Source organism: Lissotriton helveticus, chromosome 7, assembly GCF_964261635.1.
Source record: "Lissotriton helveticus chromosome 7, aLisHel1.1, whole genome shotgun sequence".
NCBI classification, from domain to species: domain Eukaryota; kingdom Metazoa; phylum Chordata; class Amphibia; order Caudata; family Salamandridae; genus Lissotriton; species Lissotriton helveticus.
Genome location: NC_136068.1, coordinates 344,559,951 through 344,579,455, shown reverse-complemented (window position 1 = coordinate 344,579,455; position 19,505 = coordinate 344,559,951). Strand labels below are relative to the sequence as shown.

Sequence of the window (19,505 nt, the reverse complement as noted above, 5' to 3'; positions counted from 1 at the left end):
AATTTCCCGGCAAGGCCCAACTCTTTCCATCAGATATCGGACGGACCCCTAATAAAATCGGGCACCTCCTCATTGTAAAGTAGGTCATAAAGCAAGAAACAGAGACAGGTGTGTGTAAGATAAGGCATAGTTGTGTGAGATGAAGGGTTTATGGAATGTGGCACCTTGATCCTAATCTCGGTCGGCCACTGGGAAAGGAACCGGCCGAACAGGTTTGGCTTCGGGGAGTGGAGTCAGCTTGCCCAGGTCACACAAAAGTCAGCTAAAGGTGTACGTGTCCCAAAAGACTTATTTTGGCTTTAGTCATCGGCCTATGTAAGGGCAACCACAAAATGGCTGCCATGTACAAAATGGAACCCGAGGGTTCAGGACGGAATCCCTGATTTCAGGGTGATCTCGCCACTCGAATACGGCGAAAATGCTTGTATGTAGTGTACTCGTCATTCTCGGTCTGCTGATACCAAAATCGTCATGATACGATGATAATTTTGACACGGGTCCGGAATTTTCAGTACTACAATGCATCTGCAACAGTCAATATCTAAAGAAATAGTGCTCTAACAAGGACAGAACCACACACCCGTGTTGGTCAATCTGAATAATAAAGAAATAAGTAAAACAGAGTCGATACTGAATTATTAATCTGTGCGCACAACCTACGTGACCTCACTATGCGAACCGACTTTTCAGAAAATAAGTAAAACATATGCTATGACCAAGTGCTTTATTATGCACAAGTAGTATACAGCCAGTATCAGTGGAACAGGACTGGATAAACTGTACAAAGAGAGAACCACAAATGAATCTAGAAAATACTCGGAATGAAAATGGTGTCTACCTCTGGAATGACACACAAGTCAACTTACTGAATAAAAGTGAACGATGATGCCCAACAATACGTTCCTCAGATGAACGCCTCTGTTCTTTCTCTATTCCAGGCTGTCGGTTGAAAAGAATAAAAATGGAACCATGTACATTCAAATATGTGAAACTGACCAAATCTCTCATAAAAGTAGTATCATTACCTTTGTCTTATCGTGCCTACATGAATCACTCGATCCAACCTCTTTTAACACTCCTGCAGTAGAGACCTTCACTTGGTGGCTACCTCTCAGGAATCCTCGTAAAGCTCACACCATACCTGGATACTCCCTGTGAAAGGCACACAGCCTGTTTACTAAGAGAACTCCATCTTAAACTGCACATCGCTACACCATACACCCCTGCTCTGTAACTTACCGGCAATAGTTACCGAACAACTCGAACCAAGGCATCACTCCTCAGCCTAATCCAGTAGAAACACCTCTACTAATGCCGCACCATAAAGCGCGTTCAACATGATTACGTGATGTGGTCATAGAGCTCAAAACAAGACTACTGAAACTACAAATGGGAGCCATCTTAGAGTGTATGAATAATAACAACATTGCTTCGTGGACAGCTGAAAATCTAGTGTCCACGTGTTCGATCATGCAAAAGTGATGTAACCGCAGAAACATGCAAATGAGCTCAATTCCACTGAAGGTAGAACGTCGAGAAATTTTGTGATGTTGTCTCCTCTCAAAATGACTACAGCAGGGTCCCTAGCAATGAAATAGATGACAACAAACGAATGTAAAAATAAAAACAAAAATAAAAAATGGAGAGAACAGAATAGTTGAAAGAGTGAGCAATAGTCACCGCGTGTTGGAAAAAGAATGAAATTGACTTAAGGGATGCATATGTACAATCTATAGGCCACAATGTAGAAATTACAGTCTTGTTTCGAGCTCTATGACCACATCATGTGCAGTTTGAGATGAAGTTCTCTTAGTAAACAGGCCGTGTGCCTTTTTTAGGTTTCGACCTGCGTAGGCTGCGCTTGCGCAGTCTCGCTGCCGAGATTTTATGTTTCTAGAGTAGGGAGGTAAACGAGCCAGCTCTTCTCCATTGTCTGGCTTCCTAAACCACGGCCAGCCATTGGAGAAGAGCTCTGCCTGTCACTCTAAGCCCCGTCCATTTAGGATTGAGGGGCATGTTTTTTGCTGTCCTTTCTATCCGTGACGACATCTGTCACTCAACAAAAAACACGCCCCCCAGTCTGAAATGGAAGGGGCTTAGAGACAAAAGGCTGTCTCATGGCAAGCGCTTTTTTTTTCGTTTTCGGGACGCGCTTTTAATTTTTTTTTATATCACTACTACTCTTGGACCACCGTAAGTGACGCGTATTGATCGATACCTGTGCTAAAGTAAAGTTGTCGATTGTCAGCAGCTCAACCAGTGACGTTTTTATTCACTTGTACATCTGGTCGGTAATGGCTAAAACAAATCCGTGTTATCCACTCTAAGCTTCACAATGCGCTTATGGTAAGTCTGGGGTCTGTCCCTGCAGGTGGGGTTGCAAAACGCCAATTTCATGTCTTAATTGAGCCATGTGAAGACTTCGCCTGCCGCCCTTATTTAATTAGGCCTCAGAGGCGGGATCGGGGCCAGACACTATGGCTACGATATTGGACGAGGCTATGGACAGCTACATGTACTCGGCCTACACGCCGTTCAACTACAGGTATCTGAACCCCAAAAGCAAGGGTGGCGGCTGGAGGCAGCGGGGTTACCTCGCCTCCTATGCGGACCCCGGAGAATACTTCGACAACTACCAGCGGGCACAGCTTAAGGCCATCCTGTCCCAGGTGAACCCCAACCTGACCCCGCACCTGCGCAAGGCCAACACCCGGATGTGGGGGTGCAGGTGAACCCCCGGCAGGACGCCTCAGTGCAGTGCTCGCTAGGGCCCTGTTCCGTCGGAGGCGGGGAGTGTGGAGACTGGCTCCGCAGGAGCCCAACGGGACTCTGGCCTCTTCGCCCCCCAAGACTGTGCGCTTCCCACGGACCATCACGGTGTACTCGCCCGTCGCCTCCCGCAGACTGACCACCTTCACGGAGGAAGAGGAAGCGGAGGCCAAGGGTGGCGGAGAGGGGAAACCCGAGAGCGAGGAGAGCTCGGGGGAGCGGCCCGCAGAGGAGAAGGGTATCCCCGCGGAGGGAGGATGCGCAGACCGGCAGGAGGAGACTAGCTTGGAGGAAGAGAAGCAAGAACAGAAAGCCCAAGGGGACGCAGCAGCAGAGCCGGCAGCAGGAAACCACCGCCTCCCCTGACAAGGGCAGACTGCATTTCCCCAGGTGAGGGGCAGGCAAGGGTCCTGGCATTTTTTTTGGGGGGGAGGGGGTGAAATTGTACGTCGTACTACCTTATGGCCTACCCGCATGCAGTATACACTCCATAACAGCCCTCGCCCCTTCCCTCTGCCCCTATCACCCCCGCCGCCTTTCGGGACACCCATTTGCCCCGCTGTGTTCGTTGCTCGACTCTTCTTGACAGTTCATCGCCCCCAATAACCAGCCGTTGCTTGTCTACGAGCTGCCGCTCAGTTTCCGAGGCCCATGCTGGAAAAACTTTCACAAAGTTTTTTTTCTTTCTTTGGCGTTCTGATACTTGGTCGTTTTTGATTACATTAGGGACTTGCGGCTTAAAGTACTAGGATGCCAGGGGGTAAAAAAAAGCATGGACTAGGTGAGATACTCGCGCATAGACCCGGAAAATTTGAGACCTGTAGCCACCAGAGGAAAAACACTGGAATCTATTTGCGAGAACTGCAGGCAGTGCCAGCACTAGGAGTTTGAAAGCAGTGTGGGCATTTTTTGTTTTGATCTGGATTTAACCAATTAGTTGTCAAAACTGGGTGCTTATTCATGTAATACCAATGAATTCTTAGTGGGGTTCAGTTGCCCAGTTTGTTGCTGATTATAATCCAGGGGTGCCTGGTGAAATGTGCACAAGTTAAGGTCCTTTGCACCGTTTTTAAGGCCTTAAAGGGCATTGGTCCTGCCTATCTGACACAACGCATACCATGGTACGTTCCAGGAAGAGCACTGCGCTCCTCGGAAGCAAAACAAGTGATTGTTCCTTGTGTCAAAAAAGCCAGTTGGGGTGGTGGGAGTTTTCTCTATTGTGCCTTTGGAACAGCTTACCCTTGCACCTCAGAAATTCTACAGAGCTCCTCTCCTTCAGGAGCGCCAGGACACCCTACGGCAATCGTGCCCTCTAGAAGCTTTATTAACATAAGATAACAAATAAGGGGAGTAAGGTGACGGTGAGTGAGGCAAGAACACCCTAGAGTTACAAGATGGAATGTTTCCCCTCAGTTTGTCCCTGTGACTGACATGGTAGGTGTAACTTCCCTCAAGTCCTGAGGGCCGGCTTTAGCACTAGTGGCGCCCTGTACGACAATGTTTGTTGGCGCCCCCCCAATGACCACCTCCGCCACAGATTCCCTCACTATCACCATTGGACAGGGCCCAGGGCATGGACACCAGCGCACTAGGGAAGAGGTGTGGCGCCGCAGCCAGGGCGACTGACGCTGGAATCTGGGGACCACGGTTCGATCCCCGGCTCCGGCGGCAGGTTAGCCCAGCACCATGTGACTCTGGGCAATAGCTCGCTTAATCTTCCCGATGGCCCCCAGCGCCTAGAGACCCTCACGGGTGATTGTGCGCTTTACAAATGTGGACTTTACCTTTACCAGCTGACCTGGACTGAGAGAAGCAACGGGTAAGCTCTGGGAGTTGCTGGGGGCCTCGAATAACCCATTTGTAAATTAGTAGAGTCCCCGGGGTGAGGGTGTGTGTGTGTCTCTGTGGCTGTGTGTGTGTGTGTGTGTGTGGCTCTGTGTGTGTGTGGCTCTGTGTATGGGGGGCTCTGTGTGTGTGGGGGGCTCTCTGTGTGTGTGTGTGGCTCTGTGTGTGTGTGTGGCTCTGTGTGTGTGTGGCTCTGTGTATGTGTGTGGCTCTGGGTGTGTGTGGCTCTGGGTGTGTGTGGCGCTGTGTGTGTATGGCTCTGTGTGTGTGTGTGTGGCTCTGTGTGTGTGGCTCTTTGTGTGTGTGTGGCTCTGTGTGTGTGTGTGTGGCTCTGTGTGTGTGTGTGTGTGGCTCTGTGTGTGTTTGTGGCTCTGTGTGTGGCTCTTTGTGTGGCTCTGTGTGTGGCTCTGTGTGTGGCTGTGTGTGTGTGTGGGTGTGTGTGCAGCTCTGTGTGTGTGTGTGGCTCTGTGTGTGTGGCTCTGTGTGTGCGGCTCTATGTGTGTGTGTGTGATGCTCTGTGTGTGTGGCTCTGTGTGTGTGTGTGGCTCTCTGTGTGTGTGGCTCTGTGTGTGGCTCTGTGTGTGTATGTATGGCTGTGTGTGTGTGTGTGTGTGTCTATGTGTGTGTGTGTGGCTCTGAGTGTGTGTGTGTGGCTCTGTGTGTGTGTGTGTGGCTCTGTGTGTGTGTGTGTGTGTGGCTGTGTGTGTGTGTGGCTCTGTGTGTGCGTGTGTGGCTCTCTGTGTGTGTGTGGCTCTCTGTGTGTGTGTGTAGCTGTGTGTGTGTGTGTGTGTGTGTGTGTGTGTGTGTGTGTGTGTGTGGCTCTGTGTGTGTGTGTGTGGCTCTCTGTGTGTGTGTGTGGCTCTGTGTGTGTGTGGCTCTGTGTGGGTAGCTTTTTTTGTAGGTGGCTCTCTATGCGTCATTCCGAGTATTTTCTAGATTCATTTGTGGTTCTCTCTTTGTACAGTTTATCCAGTCCCGTTCCACTGATACTGGCTGTATACTACTTGTGCATAATAAAGCACTTGGTCATAGCATACGTTTTGCTTATTTTCTGAAAAGTTGGTTGGCATAGTGAGGTCACGTAGGATGTGCACACAGATTAATAAATCAGTATCGACTCTGTTTTACTAATTTCTTTATTATTCAGATTAACCAACACGGTGTGTGGTTCTGTCCTTGTTAGCGCACTATTTCTTTAGACATTGACTGTTGCAGATGCATATAAGGTCGTCCTGTACACCTGTTTTCTGTTTCTCCCTTGGACACACTTGGCGCTGCTCTTTAGTTGTATATCGCAATTTGTTCCCGACAAGGATTCAACCCTGTTTTTCTTTATTCTCTACAGTGGCCCCTGAAGAAGGGATTTTCATCCTGAAATGCATTGGGCATGAGGGCACGACCGGGAACTTTTGGTTTTTCAAAGAAATATATTTGTACAATTGTTTATACAGTGTACAGTTAAGAATTTGATGTTCACTATTATTGTATTGAAAACAATGTATATCAATTAAGTTTGGTTGCATTTAAATACAATGAATAACTAATCCGCTCAGATTAGTGTTTAATTTGCATGTTTTGAATGTTTATGATTCTTTTTATTTAACAATGTGAAAAATAAATACATTAACATTTGCAGTGCGCCTGGCAAACTGGTGGTTTTCCACCAGAAGCAGTTCAAGGCAGCATTAAGCCACGTTAAGTGGCTTAACGCTGCCTTGCATATAAGGCAAGGCCCCTATCACCACGGGAACGTCACAAAAAGTGAAGTTCACATGGCGGTAGGGGCTTGTATATATGCCCCTCAATTTCTTGTCATTTTCATTGTTTCCATGCTCCGAAGTAACATTTTTGCTATGAGCATGGTGCAATGGCACAATTTTGGATATTTCACTTAACAAGCGTAATACAAAATGTATGACATTTTGTGTGGTTATGCCAGCATAAAAGTAATTTCACCCAGGGCTTGGACAAATCCATTTGTGTCTGTTTCACTATCCATATGTTTCCAGGAGTTTGCTCTGCTCACCATCTACACCATCCACTAAGTAATATGCACAAAGTTAAGTTTGCACCTTGCCAACTGCTCTCAACCATTTTCCCCACAAAAGCCGCACAGGATTCCACCATTCAGCAAAATATCGACCCTGCCTCACTTATCTTAGACCTCAGGCAAGGAATTTCAAGCAGAAGCAAAGTTTAATAGTGCTAATACCTGCATAAACTCTGCTTGGTTGATTAACATTAATAATATAATTTCCCCTAGATCCACACTGTAATAAAAGAAGGAATAGGTTTTGCACAGAACTTTGTGGTGTGTCATGAGGTGACATTGAGTTAAAGGATGAGGTAACTTTTTTGTATTAATGCTAGCAAACTGGAACTGCAATTGTATCCCTTCAGCGCTCAGAAATGCTCGAAAATACTGGTGAATTAACAGAAGTAAAAATTAATGTAACCATTAAGGGTCAAATCTAGAACCCCGCTGGGATTTACAGTCTTGATTAATAACAATACTTAGTTTACCGAATCTGCATTTAATGAAATGTCAGGAACCTTTCCCCTTCCCCAAAAGCAGTATTGTTGGTGGCATATATTTGTTCCAGGAATGCATCCATTTGTTTTCTTCTCTGTGAACATCAGGAACAACTTGCCACAGACAGGTTTTTCATGCCTCATTTTACAGAACTGCTTATGCTCTTTATGTTGTATAGGTACTACAACACGAGCCCAGCATTTTCTCGAGAAAACATCAGACCTGCCAACTCACATGGGGTCACAGTGTGTCACACGATTTCGAATTCCTACACACGGTCACCCGATGAAGAGTCAAAATCACAAGGTGGCAGGGAAAATGAGCTGAAAACCATGGTAAACAGTGGAATTCCATCTCCTTTTAGAAGGCAGTAAGCAGCCGATTGTTAAAAGGTTTTGAAACACCCCAGGACATCTGTGAAAACCTTGATGACCCTTTGTTTTTCTTTGGGAGGAGGTTAGAGGCTTGATTGGGGGCAGACTGCCTCTTAGTTAGCTCTAGGCACCAGACCCCTCCCACTCCGAAGCCCTGCCCCCTCCACATACTGTGAAAATATTTTGTAAGTTGGCAAGTATAAAACTTGTTTTCTTGTTTACCTGTTTCATTGTAGCATTGACCAGCTAACTTATTCCACTCAATGTTTCTATTTTCGTGGACTGGACTAGCTGAAATGCATTTTTTTATTGCAGCTTGCCTGTGCTGCAAGCTGTACTAACTAAACTATGGGGCAACATGCCCTGTAAATGTTTCCCCTCTGTTTGAATCCCCTGGTACATTTGGGGTGTATGCAAAAAGCTCAAGATCTCCTTAGCAAATGCCTCAGAACTAAAACTAATCTTTCATGTCATTGCCAACAGTCACTCTTTTTCTAGGTAAACTTTTTACAGCAAGTATGTTGGTTATTGAACAGATACTAATTAGCTGAGGAACCTGCATTTTAATGAGATTTTACCACAGACAAAATGTCTGAAGTGTTATTAAAAAAATACCACATCTTGATTAATGCTAATAAGTATGCCACATTCATAAATATGTATTCGATGACTGGAGCCTCTGTTATACAAATCAGAATAGTTAGTACATTTAGTTGTTGATTGTGAGGAATAGGGTTGTTGATTGAGGGAGGTGCAAGTCCTTCTCAAGCTACAAACCCAATCCTTGTCAGGGTGAACCATAACCGTCACTAAATTAACCTGTGATTAACTTCTGGTAGATTGGCACAAATGCAGTCATGCTTAATTTAGATGCAATGTATGCAGCACATAAACAGTAATAACGTTTTTAAAAAAACACAAGAAAAATCCCACACCAATTTAGAAAAATAGAGTAAATTCAAAAAAATATTTGACTCTAAAACAATAAAAATCCAAACAGTAGAACCAGAAATATGCAATTTCAAACATTTGAATATGTATAGTGCCTAAAAGCACAAAGCACCTCTTGTGGTCATCTTGTTGTGCCAGAATGAGGTAATGTCACGGGTTTAGGCCAACTATGATAGATTGCGAGCCTGGTACAGGGAACAGGTCAGTCCCACTGAAAAATTTACCTTCTCAAAGCTTGGTACAAAAAGTCCACTTCTTAGTGCAGGAAGATGCAAGGAAGATGGAGGGCAACATGGATGGTCAACGCTATAGCACGAAGATTCTGTCTGGTGTCACAGACGGTTGTTGCTGGGGCCTTGCATTGGCGGTTACTGTGGGCTGTTGATGCTGTAGTGCAAAGTGCAGATCTCGCTTTGCAGGTCATTGCTGACAGTTATTGTACCATGCAGAGTCTGGAGCTTTGTGTTGTTTGTCATCATCGGCAGCAAGATCTCTGTGTGAACCGGCCAGTTCACTGTCGCAAAGTCTCCAAAATGTCAGGATTTTTCCTTTTTCTTCCAGGAGGAGCTCCACCGATGCTGAACCTGGGAAACACCTCTTGGAGATTACAAACTCACTCTAGCAGAGGCCAGCATGGCTGAGGCAGCTCCAGCTGCAGATCCAGGCAGGTTCAGTGCAGCAGGTCAGCTAGACAGTTGCAGGAAGGACTCTGGAGCTTGTTATGTCTCTGTAGCTCTGAAGAGGAGGTCAGTCAGCTGACCCTAGTCATTATCATCATCATCATCATCATCATCATCATCATCATCATCAAAATCTTTATTCGACTATTACAAACAGACATAAAAGCACAGATAATATAATACATAAAAATTGGTGCATATTAAAAAATACAAGCATTTGCTGTTACCCATTACTAATTTACAACTCAAAACTGTTCCTTGTGGTAATTGATTTTAGAATAAACAGGGCAGTGTTATAACATATAAAAGGATCCTCTAAGTTTACAAGAAATTTCATTGCCAGTTTATGGGACCTGATTCCATGGTTAACAAACATGGGCTTCAAATAAAAATTCCTAAAATTACAGTAAAATTTGCAAAACAATAGAAAGTGCAGCGTGCTTTGGTTACTCTTATTATCACACGGGCAGGGTGCCTTGTCTAAGGGACGTGTCTTCGTTTTTGGGAATGAGACACAATAGTGTACAATGTCACATCTCAACCTAAATAAAACATACCAATGCTGTGCATGAGTCACATGCAACAGGTAACCATTTATTCCCTCATCTAACACGTATGTCTTATATAGAGCCACAGTTGGTTTATTCACTTCCATGTTTGCTCTATGGTTTTGTCTAAATGACAGAAAAGAGGCTTTAATTTCTTTCTTTTTAATAGTTAATATTTCAGGGTCCAACCATACAGACATATTGAACACATTCCCCAGTGAAGTATTAATATAAGACAGCCAGGAGATTTTCAGGGCATCCTCCAAGTTTAAGCAATCTAGAATGATGGTTCTGGTAAAGGCAGTTTCTTCATATTTACAGATTTGTGCCCATAATAATAAGGGTCCTGCTATCAAGGTGTCCTCTAAAAATTGCAGCCCCACCTCATGGTGTGCAATGGTGTTCGATACAGAAGATGGTAGGGACAACAAACATTTTATAGAACAGTTTTCTTTAATTTGTAGTGCACAACTATTTGTGTGGCTCCAAATTCCTGCCCCATAGATAGCAGTGCATATTCCTTTAGCTTTATAGATGGTAACCATCTCCTTACTCGGTTGGTTGCCCAATTTGGCTGCAAATTAAAAAATCCCTTGGTTGGCCCTACTCATTTTAACTTTGGTATTTGTGATATGTTAAGACCATGTACTGTTATCTGAAAACAGTATACCAAGGTAGGAGAAGGAGTTTACTGTACAAATTGTGGTACCATCTATGTGAAAGGTTCTACAAGTTTTCCTTTTAGGTCCACATATCATGGTGAACGTTTTCAATTTGTTAATTACCATCCTCCATTGTTCCATAAAACCTAAAAAGCCATCCATCAATCTTTGGAGGCCTACTGGGTCCGTGCCAATAGTACTGCGTCATCCACATATAATAATACAGGTATCGGACGACCAGCCACCCTGGGAACATCAACTTGAATTTTCTGTAAAGAAGTATCAACCTCATTGATAAAAAGGGAGAATGAAATTGGGGCTAGCACACATCCTTGTTGTATACCCCGTCCCACTTTGAATTTAGGTGTACAGTCTGCCTGGGAACCAAAACGAACCACGCTAGCTAATTTTTCGTATAAGTGTGAAAGAAAGTTAATAATTGCCCAAGGGGCTCCTAAATTGGTCAAGGTTTGCCATAGTAAATTATGGGCAACTAAATCGAAGGCACTGCTCAAATCGGAAGCAAAGATAAAGAGAACCCTACTTTGCCTTAGTGTATTTACCGATGAGTAGCTCCATATTAAGACATTGTTTGATGGTCCCCAGACATTTCCGGAACCCATACCGCACAGGCGTTAAAATACAGTGCTACATTGTTCATGTCCCAAATGTCTCTTGTGGGGGAATCTGTATCAATCAAAGAGCTGGTTTCTGATGTGCTCATTAGCGACAAAGAGAAAAAAGAGACTGTAGAGGCAAAGAAAAACATTGAAAATAAAAGATGCTGCCATAACACTGGTTGTGAAATATGTCAGAGAAGGCTGGCTCAGAGGCACGCTTGGAGATGATGTTGTTGATGCTATTAGAAAAATGTAATCTGAATTGTCAGTTGTGGTAGGACTACTGGGTAGGTCAGATTTGTTGATGGTCCCTATACCTTTAATAAGAAAAGTTGTGGAGTTTGCCAGTGAAGGGCATATTGGGATGAGAGTGATGAAAAGAAGGGTATGAGGGTTGTTTTATGGCCAGATGTGGACAGAAAAATGAGCAGCATGTAAGGGAATGTAAGGCATGTTTTGCAAGTGATAAGACTGAATGACTGTGCCTAGTATAATTGTTGTAGTCCGTGTTCCTGAGAATGCGTGGTGTAAATTGCCCATGGACGTAATTGGTCCAGTGGTTGTAAGTAATAGTCATGTCAAGTATGGTCTAGTAATAGTTGACTATTATTCTAGGTGGTTGAAGTGGCTTTTGTTAATAACATTAAATCATCTGCGGTAGAAGATGTCATGAGGAAGTTATTTTTTTGGGAGGGAGTGCCAAAAGAGATCATGATGGTTAATGGCCCTAAGTTCACTTCTCAGGAGTTTCAGTTATTTGTATCCAATTTGACATTAAGATATCACCACTTTATTCATCTGTGACAGTAGCGTCCGTTCTGCTCACTGCCAGTAAGCCCTTGTTTTAACTGTATATCATATACCATGTTTTTAAACTGTTTTAATTAGAGCCTCTGGCACCCATTTGCGTTTTACTTTCCTGGGAGTTGATTGGATATTGTAAGACTCACCCCTCACTCTCACATCCCGCTTCCCGGTCCACCGTGGTTTGCCAATTGAGTGGAGGACGTGGGAGTTACAAGGGGCGGATTGGGAGGTGGAGACTTGTTATGTTATGTTATGTTAAAAATTCTTATAGAGCGCTCGTTCACCAAGTAGTTTCTTGGCGCCTTGCCTTAGGTGGACTTCCGGCTGGAAGCCTTGTCTCCACATGGTAGCGCGAACGCGCATTGGCTAGGCAGACGGTGGCGTCTGTTCTGCTCACTGCCAGTAAGCCCTTGTTTTAACTGTATATCGTATACCGTGTTTTTAAACTGTTTTAATTAGAGCCTCTGGCACGCATTTGCGTTTTACTTTCCTGGGAGTTGATTGGATATTGTAACACTCACCCCTGCTCTCACATCCCGCTTCCCGGTCCACTGTGGTTCGTCAATTGAGAAGAGGAAGTGGGAGGTACAAGTGGTGGATTGGGAGGCGAAGTCTTAGGTGGACTTCCGGCTGGAAGCCTTATCTCCACATATTAGTGCGAACGCGCCGCGGCTAGGCAGACGGTGGCGTCCATTCTGCTCACTGCCAGTAGGCCCTTGTTTTAACTGTATATCGTATACCGTGTTTTTAAACTGTTTTAATTAGAGCCTCTGGCACGCATTTGCGTTTTACTTTCCTGGGAGTTGATTGGATATTGTAACACTCACCCCTGACTCTCATATCCCGCTTCCCGGTCCACAGCAGTTTGCCAATTGAGTGGAGGAAGCGGGATGTACAAGGGGTGAATTGGGATGTGGAGACTTAGGTGAACTTCCAGCTGGAAGCCTTATCTCCACATGTTAGCGCGAACGCGCCGCAGGCGCGCCAAAGGCGTGCCTAAGGCAAGCCCTTCTGTGCCTGTCCGCGCCCGAATGGGACCAGGGGCCAGTACCCCTGCCCCGCATCTCTTAGGTAACATCAGCTATTCCAGCAGTGACCTACATAAACTTAGGAAGCCCTGCCTTCATATTTGCCAGCACTCTATGGTCCTCAACGATGGGTTGTCCCAGTGCGCCCAATGCACTTTCAAGTTCCATACTAGTATTGAGAGTACTCCAGGAACTTTGGGGCAGATTTATGTTGGGAATGTGCCACGTTTGCGTCACGCAACTGCGGCGTAAACGTGGCGCATCCCTACGACCCATTTACAACGTGACGCATCTAGGTAGATGCGTCACGTTGTAAAGCCCTGCGCCACTTGTGGGCGTTCCGGCGCATGGTGGGCGTTCCGGGGCAGGTGCGCCTCGCAAAAGTGGCTGAGTGAAATTTATAAGATTTCACTCAGTCACTTTCAGGCCAATGCTGCGTCAAAACCCTGCGCCTGCTTGAAGCAGGCATAGGTCTTGACGCAGCATTTGTCAGATAGGGCACCCCCGAGCCTTGCTGGAGCTGCGTCGCGCTTGCGACGCAACTCCAGCAATGCGCCACCTTTACTGCACAGATGCGTCACGCATCTGTGCCGTTTTTGCCCCATGGTGCGCCGCATTGTAAATGCGCTGCACCATGGGTGGCGGAGCAGTGGCGCATGATAACTGGCGCATCCCTGGGGATGCGCCAGTCATCATAAATCTGCCCCTAAGCACTCAAGTAGCCTAAAAATATTCCTCTTAAATTGTCGCGCCCTACCCAAACATTCGACTGAGCTGAGATTGCTCCTTGATGATGAAATACCAGATATAAAATTTCTTACGGAAACCTGGCGTCATAAAGAGTCAGACCCTGACCTGGTACAGACCCTTCCAGCTGGATATAATATCCAGCGGAAAGATCGGGAGGGACAGAAAGGAGGAGGTGTAGCCATAATATATAAAGATCTCTTCAAATGCAGGGTTGAACCTGATATTGTTGCTGACTGTGAGAGGTTTTTCTTCACTATCGCTCTATCTGCGGTTCAATCTATGTCCGGATGCTCATATACCGCCCCCCAGGCGGACGAGGGCTCTTTCCCCAATCTCTACTGGATGTAGCAGCCTCACTAGTAAGTACCACCTCAAATGTTGCACTCCTGGGGGACTTCAATCTTAATTTCGATAATTATGATATCACTGACGTATCAGATCTGATTAAGGACCTTTCAGCAATTCAACTTCTGCAAAAAGTTACAAGCCCTACCCACAGACTAGGACACTTACTTGACCCAGTTTTCATTAATCAGTGGGTGACCCTATTCCTCTTCCTTGGTCTGATCATTTCTTAATTCCCATCCATGTCTTCTCCTCGCCCTCAGTCCCAGCTGTCAAAAAGTTTACCAAACGAGTCAGGCCTTGGGCTAAACTAAGAGTAGAAGTCTGGTCCTCTGCCTTAGAAAACTCAGAACCAGAACACAACCCTAATCTCACCATAGCTGCTGATAACTTTTCTACATGGATTACGTCCTCACTGGATATGGTGGTCCCGTTTAAATCCCTACAAAAAATAAGACAGAAATTCTCCCCCTGGTATTCACCCAAACTTCGATTCTTAAAACAGGAATGTAAGAGATTGGTGAGAAAATGGAGGAAAGACTACAGCATTATCAATAAGTAGAAATATAAAGAAGCTATAAAACGCTATCAAGGTGAATTTAAAGCAGCCCAATCAGCACATTATGAAGAACAAATTAATCTGGCTGCCAATTCTCCCAGAGAGATCGTCTGCGTTGCGAAGGGTCTCCTAGAACTGCCTAGATCTGATGCTTCTCATATGGCTTCCTCTATACGATGTAATGAACTTGCGGAATTCTTCCAAGAAAAAATTAAAAGTATGTACTCAGCCTTTCCTAGCTTACCTTGCCCTAGTGATCTCATCACCACAGACTTGCTTTAGCATGGCCCAGACCCTGCACTCAAATCATTTCCCCCTCTCACTTTAATTAGATTATCGGAAATTCTTACTCAAATTAAGTCTGGCTCCCCATTGGACCCAGCACTCCTTCAAGTGCTACACAAAGCAGGAAAAATTATACTACCCCTCATGCTTAAACTCATAATTTTGTCTATGGCTACCGGCTCAGTCCCGGCACCCTGGAAGCATGCAATGGTGAAGGCTCTCCTAAAAAAATCCAATCTAGACTCAGACACTCTAGGCAACTATTGTCCAATTTCTTTGCTCCCTGTGATTATTAAGGCTCTAGAGAAGCATGCGAACCTAACCATCTCTGAATACTTGGAATCCTACAACCTTTTACACCCCACTCAAACAGGCTCGTCATGGCACGGAAACCGTCATACTCTCTGTGGTAGAGGAATCAACATTTGATCCTTGATCAAGGAGGAGCAGTGGCCATCATTCTCCTCGACCTGAGCTCTGCCTTTGATACTGTGAACTTTAAAATCCTAGTGGAGAGACTTAGGAGGAAAGGCATCTCAGGTGAGGCACTTAAATGGATTGAATCCTATTTAGAGAAGAGGACCTTCCAGGTTTTCTCAGGGGAATTCTCATCCACAGTCTTAGAGATCAGCTGTGGTGTCCCTCAGGGATCTTCCTTGAGCCCCACATTATTTAATGTTTAAATGCAACCATTGGCTGACATTGTGCTACCTCATGGGATAAAGATTGTCACCTATGCAGATGACACCCAGCTGGTTATCTCGCTTAGTGGCCTACACAACTCTCCCTCAGACCTGGGAATTTGTTTAAGGAAGGTGGTTCCGTGGATGGAATACTCCTGCCTCAAGATGAACGGTTGAAAAACAGAGCTAACGATTCTAGGTAACACCTCGGGCCTCAATCTGAAACAGGCCTGGCCCAGTTGTCTTTGGCCTGCTCCCTCCCCAAAGACCAAGATAAAAAGCCTGGGTAGTTGGCTAGTCAGCTCCCTTAAATTTGATGACCAAGCTGTAAACAGGTGCATGTTTTGGGACCATGTGACTTCTCCGCAAGATTCTGCCCCTTCTCCCAATGAGCGCCAGGAGGACTTTGATACAGGCCCTGGTTCTATCTCGACTGCATTATGGATACTCCTTATATTTGGGAGCACCCACAGCTACCCTGAGGAAACTCCAGACTGCACAGAATTGTGCTGCTAGACTACTGATGGGGGTACCAAAAAATAAATCTGCCAAACAAGCCCTTGGAACTCTTCATTGGCTACCGGTCACAGAGAGAGTTAAATTTAACGCCCTATGTATAGCTCATAGGAACTATTGGGGTTTGAGACAGCCATTAACAGGCCTCTCATCACTCCCTACTAACCAAGGATATTCCTTCGCTCCTTCCATCTCCATCTGGCAGTCACATTGAAAATAAAAAGGTCGACAAGTGGAGGCAGATCATTTACCTACCATGTAGCCAAACTCTGGAACACACTGCCCCCCTCCTTATACGTGGCAAACCCCTTCATCTTCCATTCCGGAAACTGCTCAAAACGTGGTTATTCAACCAATCCACTTAACAATTATACTGCTTCCTGGCTAGTCACAAGCACTGGGACACCCTAGGGTAGCTATGCGCTATACAAAAAAACAATAATAATAATTTGTACAGAATGGTGATGGTGTAATACTGTGTTCTGTGACTTCCTATGATAGACCCCTTTAAGAAATAGAGTTAGTAGAAATCAAGCAAAGTAGATGTATAATTTCTTCTAGCTTAGCTAATTATGTCCTGAAAGCTGTAATTCTCCAAAGAAGGTCTGAGTTACAGTCCATAAGCAATTATCTTTACATTGAAGCCTGTTATTAACTCTTGATTGAATCACAACCTTTTCATTGTCTTCTAATGCACTGGAGTATTGATGTCAATGGAGAAAGTTGGAGTATTATGTGGTGATGCTGGTTACGCTTCAACATGCAATACTCTCATAATATTCCAAGGATTGTCCTTGGATTCATAATAATAAATCCTTAGCTCAGTCCTGGTAGTGTGGCAAAGAGCAGTCAGGGTTTACTGGATGAGCATGTGTTAAGCATTTCTGTGCACCAACATGCACAATATGTAATTGACGTGACAAAAAAACCAAACACCAATTTATATAAATAAAGCAGATTTTTATATAAATTTAGACATAAAAACAAGCAAAATCGGATCAGTGTAACAAGAATTATGAATTTTAGAAGAAAAATAAATCAGGGCTTATCACTACAGCAAAACTTTACCATGGCCGTCAATAGGAAATGGCCCTAACGACAACTGTTCACTTGCACACCAAGTTGCAATGAACCCACTGGGGGTTAAGGTGTTGGGGATCCTAGGACCAAGCCACAAGAGTTTGCTTGATTTTACCTGGCTCGAGAAGCGCAGGTGCAGACTTGTCCTGGCTGTCCTCTGTGCTGAAGCGGGAGCCACTGGGAGCTGGTTTTACTCCTGAGATGCTGCTAGGGGGAAAACTGGTGCAAAAAGTTAACAACTGAGCCACTGCTGATGTCGGTTGAAGAAGCTGTGGAGTTCCCTCTTGATGCAGTGTTGAGTAAATAAAGAGTAGCTGTGCTAGCCGGCAACAAGACTTGGGAGCGGTAATGCCAGGTGAAAGTTATTTTGACGTCCTAATGTCCAGTGGAAAATGGTAGCTGCCAGGAACTTGCTGTAGGTCCGGACTTCATTTCTCACAATGCACTGGACCATTTACTTTTGGAAGATCCCTTGGAGGGCCCGGTGGCCAGCGAATCTTTGGTTTCAGGATGTTTTTTTACCTGCGGTTGCAGGAGACTAGTGCCACTAGCCAAATGGGGTCTAAAGTTGCTTCTGGCTCTCAAAGGGGTCCCTCTGTCTGGGGAAACCGAGCTTTTAGCTAGAACGAGTCGCAGTCATGCAATTCCAGGAAGGTTGTCAAAGGTGCAGAGTATCCACCCTTTGGTTTGGACAGGTCTTGTTGTCGCAGTGTCAATTCTTTTTCCTCTTTGATGCAAGTTGAATCAGAACTGAGGTTCTGGTGCCAGTGGTGTCCCTTAAACTCTAGATTAAGCCCTCTGAGGGGCATACACCTCCTGGCTATCTAATTTTCCCACCTGTCTGTGTGCAAATGAGCCTGGGGCTGAGGAAGGGCTGTTTCCTGGTCTGCCAGGCAGCCTGCTTTCATATTAGAGGCAGTGCATGCTTTAAAACTCACCCCCCTGAATTGCCACTTCACTAGCCACCCTGTCAGAAAACTTCCACAAAATGACAGGATTTGAGACCACAAAATTACAAGTAATAATGTACGAAAGGCATATTGTGAATTAAAAAGATTGTTGGAGCTGGCAATGTGCACTCTGCAAATCATAGCGATTTGAAAGAAGAAGTGGGCAGGAATGGGGTATCCCTATCCTCCGTCCAAATGAAAGTGCCGTACGCAGTGCTTTAAATGGGCCCGTACTGAGTACCTGCACTCCTTAGCTTTTTCCCCCTGAGTACCGTAACTTATTTTGCTCAAGGCTTTGTTGTTTCTCACCCCTTCTTAGAGCCCCTGCATCTCTGCTGCCTATTGCTGAAAGAATTAGTTCCCCCCACCCCCCTGAAATTTGACTCTAGTTGCGGCTCTGGTTCTTATTGGCATCGCAACAAGAATGAGAATATGGGCAGAGGTGCCGAAAGTGGAACTGAAGAACCAGGGTCGAATCCCGACGTCCACTCATCATCCCGTGGTTATGGACAACTCCCTTAACCAGGGGTCTTAAAAAAGTAAGGGACATATTTACAATAAGTGGCGCATCCCTGCATATCAGCATGGATGCGCCACTTATTGTGCGCCATGCCTCCGCCACAATGGATGCGCCGCATTTACAATGCGGCGCACCATGAGGCAAAAACGGCACAGATGCGTCACGCATCTGTGCCGTAAAAGTGGCGCATTGCTGGAGTTGCGTCTCCAGCAAGGTTCTAGGGTGCCCTATCCTTCAAATGCTCCGTCAATCCTTACGCCTGCTTCAAGCAGGCGCAGGGTTTTGACGCAGCATTGACCTAAAAGTGACTGAGTGAAATCTTGTAGATTTCACTCAGCCACTTTTAGGAGGCGTTCCTGCGCAGGAACGCCCCCCCCTGCGCAGGAACGCCTCCTTATGGCGCAGGGCTTTACAACGTGACGCATCTTCTAGATGCGTCACGTTGTTAATACCCCGCACCATGGTGCATCTTTTGCGCCGCTGCTGCGTCACAAAAGTGACGCAACGGCGGCGCAAAAGAGGAGCAAGGGGCTTGTAAATCTGCCCCTAAGCTTTAATGCAGATGTTCTGATTGTATGTAAATTGCTTAAATGCCCATGGCCCAAATTCGCGCAATAGCAAACTGCCAAAAAACAGGCTCTGCACGTATGACATAGAAGCTGATGCTTGCCATGTCTCTTTTGTAAGCAGGCAGTTTGATTTTACGCGAATTTGGCCCAATGGCATTTAAGCGCTTTACATGACACTCAGAGCATTTGCGTTAAAGCTTACTTATGTGGCTATTATTAAATTCCTGGCTCACAGACACGCCCCTAAATACCTACCCAGTCTAATTAGTGAGTACTTCTAATTTCCAATTTAAAGCACTGGCCGTATGTCAATTGTGTGTGACTTCATTTGTAGTCACAATCCATTGACTGGATACTGGCACTCGAAAAGGTGCGGCATCTATTGACAAAGTGGAAGCTGTCCCTGAGAAATATCTTCCACTGTTTGAATA

At 45.3% G+C, this 19,505-nt stretch overlaps 1 pseudogene; it reads left to right on the top strand.

Moving 5' to 3' along the window:
* The first annotated feature begins 2,477 nt into the window (after positions 1 to 2,477).
* Positions 2,478 to 7,521, top strand: LOC144769075 (zygote arrest protein 1.L pseudogene; annotated as a pseudogene).
* The last annotated feature ends 11,984 nt before the right edge of the window (positions 7,522 to 19,505 follow it).